At 49.0% G+C, this 10105-nt stretch overlaps 1 long non-coding RNA gene across 1 annotated transcript; it reads right to left on the bottom strand.

Moving 5' to 3' along the window:
* Positions 1 to 505: 505 nt before the first annotated feature.
* On the bottom strand, positions 506 to 7459 carry LOC120372257. Its single transcript, XR_005584820.1, has 3 exons — positions 7202 to 7459; positions 1990 to 2228; positions 506 to 1561 (listed from the first exon to the last, which is right to left on the bottom strand). It is a non-coding gene; the product is annotated as an uncharacterized LOC120372257 (long non-coding RNA).
* Between the last annotated feature and the right edge of the window lie 2646 nt (positions 7460 to 10105).

Below are 10105 nucleotides of genomic sequence, written 5' to 3'. Positions count from 1 at the left end.
CTGCAATCCACAGGGCCCTGAGCTGGAACCCGGAGTAGAGGGTGGGCCCGGGTTCCCCCAAAACCTCCCAACTCCTGATCAGACACAGACCCAAACTGTGGGGAAGATCACTGAGGTGAGCAAATCTGCCAAATAAGCACAGGACCCACCAAGGTAGAGGAGGAACTTTGTCACTATATATATATATATATATATATATACACACACACACACACACACACACAGAGAACATGAAACAATGGGTGTTACCATACACACTCTAACAAGAGTGATCAGTTAAGGTGAGCTATTACCAGCAGGAGAGAAAAAAAAACTTTTTGTAGTGGTAATCAAAATGGTCCATTTGCAGTAGTTGACAAGAAGGTGTGAGGAACAGTGGGGGGCGGGGCAGAGAATAAACATGGGGAAATAGTTTTATTTTGTGTAATGGCCCATCCACTCCCAGTCTTTATTCAAGCCTAATTTAATGGTGTCCATTTTGCAAATTAATTCCAATTCAGCAGTCTCTCATTGGAGTTTGGTTTTGAAGGTTTTTTTTGTTGAGCCGCGTGCCAAAGGTTGCCGATCCCTGCATTAGTGCATGGCCTCAATACGTTTTTCATGAGGAAGTGACAGTAGGGTTGCCAACTCTCCAGGATTGTCTGGGCGTCTCCAGGAATTAAAGATCAATCTTTAATTAAAGATGTCATGTGGTGAAACCTCAAGAAATATGTCCACAACCAAAATGGGCAACCCCACATGACCGTCTTTATCATGATAAGTAAAAATAACCATTCAGAAATGCTGGCCCAGCTTTGCAGGGGTCCTAGTGACTGGGAGGATGTGGCAGGAGTGAGCTAACTTCTCATCACAAACACACACACACACTGGACATTCCATCCAGCCTGGCATGACATGTAACTCTGGACAGAATCAGGGCTGATGTTTCTGAGGGACACTCCAGCCAAGGCCAGCTTTTACTACAATCATATGTAGAGTCAGCTCGCCGGTTAGCCTGATCCCTTTCTCCAGCGCAGGAGTACCCCTAAATCTCAACTTCTAACATCTTTGGACCCTTCACATTTTAAAGCCACCCCCAACAACAGCCAGGTAATCATTAGAAATACCACAACAGGTCACCCTCAGTGCTTGAGGCAGTTAACAACAGTACAGTTGTATCCAGTAACTGTACCGTACACAAATGTAGCAATGAAGTCTCATTACCATTTGTACTAGTACAGAGAGGCCTGAACCAGGTTGGGGCACCATAGTGCTAGACACACTACTAACAAACAACAAACAGTCCATTCAGTCCTGACTTGCACAGCCTGAGACAAGAGAAACTGTCTCACAGAAATTGTCTCATTCAGAGACAGAATGTCAATGAGGTCCACCGGAGCTGGGTACCAGGGATCTCAGTTAAATGTCTCCTCCAGAGGAGCATCACTTAACAATGAAGTGATGGTTTCAGGGCAGCTTCACTCCTGCTGTAACTCCGTCACCCTGGGACGTCACACGAGTATTGCTGCTGACAAAATGAAGAGCCAGAGCCGGAGATGTTCAGCTTGGCTGCTCCCTGCCCCTGAAGGACAAGAAAAATGACACCAAATAAATATTCCCTCAAATTTCTCCCATCCTCCTCCTTTCCATTCCTATAGCAGTGGGGGCAGGCTGGAGAAACCCCATGGAAGTCTGCATCTCAGGGGAGAGAGGTATGCACATGGGTCTGTTGGCTAGAGATTCCAGTACAGCCCAGATTCTGCACCAGGCTTGGTCCTCATAAAATACCAGCACTGTGGTTCCCAAGACACTTGCAAGCAACCAGAGACTTAAAAAATGGTGCGGGGGCAGAGGATTACATGGAAATTGTCCCAGCACTGAAATGTTTGGTATCCACATGCTGTCCACGAAACTTCTCTGAAAGCCTGCTCTTACTCTTAGATCTATGCAAATTTGCGAATGCCATCACAACATGATGCCTATCTCAGAAGTGTCTTGATGGCCACGTACTTCACCCTCTGCATTCAGTCTGATGAACTGCTTCAGTCCATGACATTTGGGGACCACCGCCTCTGCTGTGGGGAAGCCGAGGGAAGGAATGAATCATAGACCAGTTCTTTGGACCAGTTCCAGCAAGCACAGTTCCGCACTCCCGGGGTATCAGCAAGGTCAAATGAGTCTGGGCTTTGTGTGAAGAAATCAGGTTGACTTTATTTACAGCTGCTGTGATGAGTGTGACAATCACTGACCTGAAAGCACAAATAAGAAAACTCAGTGCCAAGAAATACAGATTGCCTTGTGAAGCATCAGTATTATTATCTATACTGAAGCTCCCAGCATATGCTCACAGTTCACATTAATATTTGTTTTAATGCAGTTGCACGTAAGGATGAATTAGCTCCTCATCCAGATCTGTCTTTCCATTATATGCAGGGTCCAATAAGAGCCAATAGTAGGAAGCTGAAGCTAGACAAATTCAGACTAGAAATAATGCTGGTATATTTTCCAGGAAGGGTAATTAACCACTGGAACAAATCACTAAGGGACGTAATGGGTTCTCCGTCATGTGAAGTCTTTAAATCGACATCCAATGTCCTGCTAGAAGATAGGCTCTAGCTCATCAAGATGGGATGGGCTAGGTGCAGGAATTATTTGGTGACATTTTCTAGCCTGTGTTATCTAGGAGGTGAGCCTTGATGATCAGAAAGGTCCCTTAGAATCTATGACTGTCCATCTGGCCTGGGGATGCTGTGTTCCTAATCAACAGCTGGCAACTGTGGTTGAAGCATAGCTCCTTGACCTAATCAAAGATTTTATTTAAACCCAAAATAAGAGCACTTGCAATCACCCCTTGGATGGAGACAGGCACAATGATGAGAGGCTCCAGAGAAACCCACTTCCAGCACTCCTTGGCATCACAACCCAGAGACCAAAGCTGGAGGAGTTAAAGATGGAGGAGTCATGAGAGCTCAGGTTATGCCCAAAGAGAAGACAACATGGCTCATGGGCTCTGAATGGCCTGCAGGGCACCATCAAATAGCAGCTATTGCTGCAGCCAACTGACGGCTCAGTGAGCTCACACAGCATGCAGGCTGGGCCTGGGAAATTATCCCTTTAAAGCAGCACAGACAATTGTTTGCTCCCCTCCTGTGGATCTGGGAAGCTCCAGGAGGCATTGTCTGTGTGTGATGAAAAAAGCCTCCTTGAATCCCCTGTAGGGTGGGGTGGCTCTGTACTCTGCCCCAGCATATGGGCTGGGTCTTAAAGGCACAATTGACACCTCTAGAATCCAAGGAAGGTTGAATGTTGTATGGTCCTTTGGGGAGACAGAGAGATTCATTCCGTGTGCATTGACCAATCCCTTTCCTTCTCCTCCCCTCGCAGAGCCTGCCTGAGAGAACTGGGGTTAGGCAGGACTGGTTACATTTGGCAGAGCTGGCATAAGCCAGCATCACTGAAGCTTGGTAAGGACAATTAGGGTGACCAGACCTCCTGATAAAATCAGGACCATCCTGATAAAATCAGGACCGTCCTGATATCTAGGCATTTGTCCTGCGTCTCGATCGATGTCCTGGACAATGGAGGAGGAAATTTCCATAAACACAAATCACATCCAGGAGCCCAATGCTCCAGAGGGACATAGACACCAACCTGCCCTTTGTGCCTATGGAAATCTCCCCCAACAAGCCTAGGAACAACATTACCAGGGGGACTCAGACCCGGTGTTCACAGCCCGATCATGTGCACTGCCTTTGTTTTGAGGAAATCTCAAACTCTCCTCCTGGTTGGGGTAGACTAGGCCCCAATGCCATCAAAAAGATGATACCCGCATCTCCCCCCCTTCCCAAACAAGATACTTGTACTTCAATCACCACTGAGAAGAAAAATTCCATGACTTAAGCTCAGCGGCATGTTATCCTTGCACATGCACTTAATTACAGCTAGGTATCATTTCCTCAATGTCTGTTCCTGTTGTTTGACCCCTGACCCCCCTTTTCTTTCCTTTCCAAGGACGGCTCTCAGTCTGGGTCGCAACAGTGAGAAACACCAAGCCCCTTCTGGGAATAGCATCTTGAAAGTGTTTGTCTGTCTGTTTTATCTTTCCGATTACATTGTTTTGAAAGTGTCTCTTGACTGGAAACACTAAATGGTGTCTCCACAGCCAGATGGGAACGGACACAGGTCATCTTATTCCTCTGCATGCCTCTCCTCTCTGTTCCTTCAGAGAACTGTTACTAAGGAAGATAAATACACGCCTCTCAGCCAGCTCATCAAGGCTGGGGTGGGGTTCTTCTGTCCAGCGTCTGAGTTAGGACAGTGCCCGTGGCCTATTCCTCCACCACACAGAGGCTTTGATAAGAGCTTCCGCAACTGGCTGTTAGGAATGCTTATAAATAACTTGATACATACACAATGAAGCTGTCAAGCAAACAATGGTCATTAAATTTAGATAGAATAGACTCAAAGGCACCACTGACATTCCTCCTTCTGGAGACAGCTCTCCACAGCCATCAGGGAAAACACAGGATAGCCATAGGTTATATTTGCTATGAAGCTAGTAGGGATAGATGTTATGCATCTCTAAGGGGCTTCCTGAATGACTGCCTCAAAACTATGGATGCAGGCAAGATCTCTGTGCTCATACTACCTGGCCTCTGCTAGACAGGATAGGTCAAAAGGTTTGAGCTGGCTACTGTCCTGCCGAGAGCTGACCTTTAATACATTTGTGGGGAGGGGACATCATAGTAACAGCATTGGTTGCATCTGTGAAAAATGCTAACTTGCTCACAGGATGTGGCTGGAGTAGATGGAGTCCAGCTTAGTTCTGTGCTAACAGATCCTTTCCAGCAGACCTGAGAATGATAGTACGTAATGGATCCTCTTTCATGAAGGCCCTCACTCGTGCGGTTTCCCAGGGATCCATTTTCTACCCCCTTCTTTTCAACCCTTCTGCTCCCAACAACATGATGATGGCATGCGGTTGTATATCATTTTTCACAGATGCAACCAATGCTGTTACTATGATGTCCCCACAAATGTACTAAAGGTCAGCTCTCGGCAGGACAGTAGCCAGCTCAAACTCAGCTCAGGCAAGATCCAAGAGATGCTGAGCAGGAGAGGGGAAACGTTTTAAAGAACTAGCCAGGAGACTGTCCCCATCCCCTTCCACTGAAAGTATCAGTTGTCCTTTCATTGTCAAAATACTGTGAACACTTAGAAGTCCTGACTGTCTCCTCATTGAGCCTAGAACTAGATGATTAGGTAGCAACAGTGACAAAATGCACTTTCTGCCACTTTCAGCTCAGTAGGAAACTTTCCCCCTTCCTCCTGGCAAGGACCTGGTCATGGTGGCTCATGCATTTGTTCCCTCCAGGCTGAATTACTGTAACTCACCTCACCTGATGCTGAATGTGAAAACAAAGCACAGGTTCCAGCTGGTGCAGGACATGGCTGCCCACCTCCTTTGCAATCGAGGCTGCCATAGGCACATCAAAACCATGCTCAAGTCCCTTTACTGGCTCCCAGTCAGCTTCCAATGCCAGGTTAAGATCTTGTTCCCAATTTTCAGAGCCATGAATGGATCAGGTCCTATCTCCCCAAGACGGCTGCATTTCTTGGAAAGAATGTGCATCAGAGAGGCCAGGAAGAAGCACTGGGGGGCTATAGAAAAGTCAATCTCGATGGACAGTGTCCAGCTATGGGGAAACCTTCCAGAAGAAATGTGACTAATCCAGTCTGAGCCCCTTCTAGATCTCACTGTACGACCTTCTTTGGTCAAGCTTTAAAAGCATAAGCAGGACGATGCAGTGCATTTAGAGCAGCAACTGCCCCTCCAGGAAGGGAAAAGAACCAAAGACTCCATCAAGTTCACTAAGGCCCCTATTAGGCCTTTCCATTAACTATGGAGCTGAGCTATGGTAATGGGTGCAGGCCAGAATCCTAAAATGGAGAGATATAAACAGGAAAGGACTTCATAATTTCCCTTTATATTACATTTTGAGCTAGAAGGGGAAATGATGTCGTCTTGCCACAGACAAACAACTCTTGGAACAAGTGACTTAGGGCAATCTTAGCTCGAAATGGAAAGGGAGTGCAGGTACAATAAATAAAAGCTGGCACAGCTCAAATACAATTAACAAAATAAGCTGTAATGATAAGTTAGGGAAAGTCAAGGAATGAGGCGATCATGTTCCCCAGAAGGAGCACCATTGGCTGCCACTTCCTGGAAACTCAATCTAAATTGTTACAGAGACTCATTAACAACCGCAGCAAGGCTGCAGTCTGTGAAATTGCTGCCATGCAAACAGTGCCATAGGGAAGGAAACTTAGGCCATAAAGCTTGGTGTGAGCCCCGGAAATACAGATTCTTGGCAGGGGCGGCTCTAGACATTTCGCCACCCCAAGCACGGCGGCATGCCGTGGGGGGCGCTGAAGCCGCGGGACCAGCGGACCCTCTGCAGGCACACCTGTGGGAGGTCCACTGGAGCCGCGGGACCAGCGGACCCTCCACAGGCAGCCGCCAAAGGCAGCCTGCCTGCCGCCTTCCCGGCGACCGGCAGAGCGCCCCCACGGCATGCCGCCCCAAGCACGCGCTTGGCGTGCTGGGGCCTGGTGCCGCCCCTGATTCTTGGTCAGATGGTTATGTGACCAAAACTGGCACTGGAATGAGAAACATGGAGTTCTCTCCACAGAAGGTCATTCTTAGGAACAACAGACAATACAGAAATGGCAAACACAAGAGCATGTAACACTGGGGGCTCTTGCAGGGAAATATACTCTGGGAAGAGCTTATAACTCTGAGTGCGCCCTCCACTGGCTATGGAACCCAACCCCCCCAGCCACTGAAGCTGCGCATAGGAGTTGTACAGGGGTTGCCTGGCAGAGAACCAGCAGCCCCTTTAAGGTCGGTGGCTCAGGGGCTCTCACTCATTGTGCGGGCTGAGCTCAGGTGAAACCTCCAGGTGCTGCTGCCATACAGATAATTCTCAATCACCACAATGAGCTGCAGGCCAGGTGTGTGCCTGGGCCCTGCACAGGGATGTGTGAACAGCCGCAATGGGAGTGTGTGGAGGTGGGGGAGAAGGGGCCGCAGATCTGCATGGGGGCAGGGCCTCTGAACTATCTAACAGAGGAAACTTGAGGCAATTTTTTCCACTTAGCAGATTTTGAGACGTTTCTAGAGAGGTTGGTGTTGCATCAAACCTTGCTGTATGTTACTTACCTTTGCCTCCTTCCTTCCCCTCGCCCCCTGGAGAGATTGGAGGAGGTGGCTTGTCACTCCTGCCTGGAAGCCCTCCCTGTCTCTCATCAGGCATGGGTGCTGCTCCACCAGTTCCTCAGCCGGAACTCTTCCGTGGGTGCTCCTCCACCAGTTCTTCAGCAGTGGCTCCTACTGCTCCCATTTCAGGTGTGCTTGTGAGTGCTCCCCCCACACGGAGAGAAGGGCAAGCTCTCTGTACTCTCAGTTAAAGAGCACAAGTTGTGCTCCCCCTCTCCCCCCCGCTAATGCATGCTGCCTGGTATCTCTATGTCCACTCCCCCAGCACACACGCTCCCATGTGCTTTCCCTCTGTGCCAAATGATAAGGAACCACCTAATGCATGAGTCACATCAACCCCCCTGGCCCCCGGAGGACCCACACCCCTTGGAAATGGCTCCTGCTGGCTGAAGCCAACCTTCCTGCTATTGGCCACGGCATCCCCGAATTCTGCAGGGGAACTTGATGTTTGCAGTCCCTGGACAGTGGTGGCAGCACACAAAACAATGGAGTTGGGCATGAAATAAAATTACAAAAGTGCTCCGGAATTTGCTTTTCAGGCTAACATTCCTCCATGTGGGAAATATCCCCTCCTCCAGATGGGCAGGGTTTACTGCGCCGCAGGCCTCAGCCAGGAAGCAGAAGACATCAGTCTTGTGGGGCCTGGCCAAGAGTATACATGGGAGTACCAGACCAAAGAACATGTTGTTTCCAGCTGGGGACGCAGTCCTTCCACCACATGTGCAGGCTTCCCTCCCCGAGGACGTGTCCCAGGGAAACCCAGCATCACCTAGTAATAGGAGCAGGTAGTGTTGGTTGGTCGGCTGCTCAACAGGAATTAAGCCCTTGGGTTCTAGCTCCAGAGTACAGGCCTGTGCTGCCTGAGCTGACAGATCAAACCCACTGGCTGGGAGCAGCAGCTGGCATCTGTCCCTGGGGGATCAGCAACAGAGGCCTACATGGCCACTCTCACTGGTACACTTTCAATTCACTGAGCCAATAAGGTGGCCTAGAAGAAAAGCAGCCAGCCTTGAATGGCCTTGTTTGAATGAACAAAGGGTAAGAAAGTGAAAACAGAGAACTGGAAGCAAGACTGGATAAACAACTCTGCTGCAAATAGACTAAAAACTAAGCCATCCCTGCCTGAACCCCACTGGATAGCCCCCCTTATGCAGATGGTAACTTCCACCTCTCTGGGAGGAGTGCACTGCCCTGTGGCTACGGTCTGCTTCCCAGGGCCCACAGGGCAGGGCAGGACCCTGCACACCCCCAATTGCAGGAACAGCAAAGGCAGCTTACAGTCATCTTCTCCCCCACCACTTCCCATGCCCCAGGCGCAGGAGGAGAGCAGCTGAGAATCAGGCCCCTGGTTTGAGATTTTGAGACATCCCCTTCTGCCTGCAGGAAAGAAGCAGTCGCTATTTCTCAGGGGCTGGTGGAGTCCCACCCTGCTGAGTCTCTGGGTGCCTCCAGATGGTACGACTCCAAGCCTGGGTTTGGTTTGATTTGATTTATTCAATTAATATTTATACAGGATAAGGTCCACTGAGCTGCAACATCTCATTCACAGGGACATCCTGTTATCAAACAGGCAGGGTTAAATCAACACTGCAGAGCCCTAGGACAATACCCAGGCAGACACAAAACGCAGCCCTGCCAGCATCAAACTCGCCAGGGAACACAACCAAGCACCGCGCGCCCACGAGGGGTTTAGCGCAACTGGCTTATTTCAAGCTCATCTGACGGTGACACTGAGCAGAGAACACACGCCATGTCCAGCATTATCAGCACTCTGTCATTCACAAGAGCACTGTTTTGTAGTGACCCCAGGTCGTTCGAACTAGACCCAGAAAACAAGCTGCAGTGAATAACCCTGCATTGAAAGGGACATAACATCTGAGGCCTTCCAATCCTTTCCCCATCTTTAGAATCAATGATCCTGAACATCTCAGAAATTCTCCGTGCCATCCTATGTTACCCTCTGCAATTTCCCAGTCTCCTGCCAGGGTTGACCAAGGTCCAGAGGGCTGTGCTGCGTGTTTTTCTGTCTTCCATAGCAAAGGAGTTCCCTGTCCTAGAGGGGGCAGCTCTGGAATTCTGGCCTGGTTACAACAAAGTGCATGGACTGCAACCAGGTGTTTCCATAGACCAGGCAAAGGGGACTAACCTGGGGTTTCAGCCTTTTTTGGAGGTCTGAGAGGCTGCAAGAGAAAGAGGTTAAGAATTTTTCTGCTTGTTTTTTTATATTAGAAAGGTGGGTCTTGCCAGCCCACCAGACAGCTGGGGAACTGGTAGGAATAAGATCCTACAAGGACCAAGGAAGTGAAACCTGGTGTAGAGTCTCCTCTAGCTTCCATCACAAGCAGTGCAAAGACTCCCCTCTCTGTGAACCTGGCTCGAATGGAGGAGGGGTGTATTCTGGGGGTGGGCCTGTTTGGCATTTCCTAACACTGACTTAAAATGAACACTTGGGAGAAAAGCACTCTTTGGTAAGGCTTCAGCACTGCTGCCTTACGCTGAAGTCAACTTCAGGAACAGGAAAGAAGTGACTGAAAACAAATAATATGACTGGCTAAAAGCCAGGCTGGGGCTCTGGGGCTGCTCAAGTGATGCGTGAGCACATTGAATTTACCTCCAGCAACACATTGTGCTAGAACTGAATGGAAAATTACTGAAAATGAAAAAAAGGAGGCAGAGTGGAAGGCAACTAATCTGGATCATAGAGCAACAGGGAGAGGAGGAAATACAAGGTTACTGAGCCCTGAATGGTGCAAACTTGGAAAGCGAATGTGCAAGCACAGCTGTGCTCTAGAGAAAACTGTTCTTACAGTCAGCTTGTTAAGATGTGCGTGGCAGAGCAGGTGCTCT

This window comes from Mauremys reevesii, linkage group 9 (genome assembly GCF_016161935.1).
Source record: "Mauremys reevesii isolate NIE-2019 linkage group 9, ASM1616193v1, whole genome shotgun sequence".
Lineage (NCBI taxonomy): Eukaryota > Metazoa > Chordata > Testudines > Geoemydidae > Mauremys > Mauremys reevesii.
The sequence above is the reverse complement of the archived record's forward strand: the minus strand, read 5'-3'. Positions and strand labels throughout refer to the sequence as shown.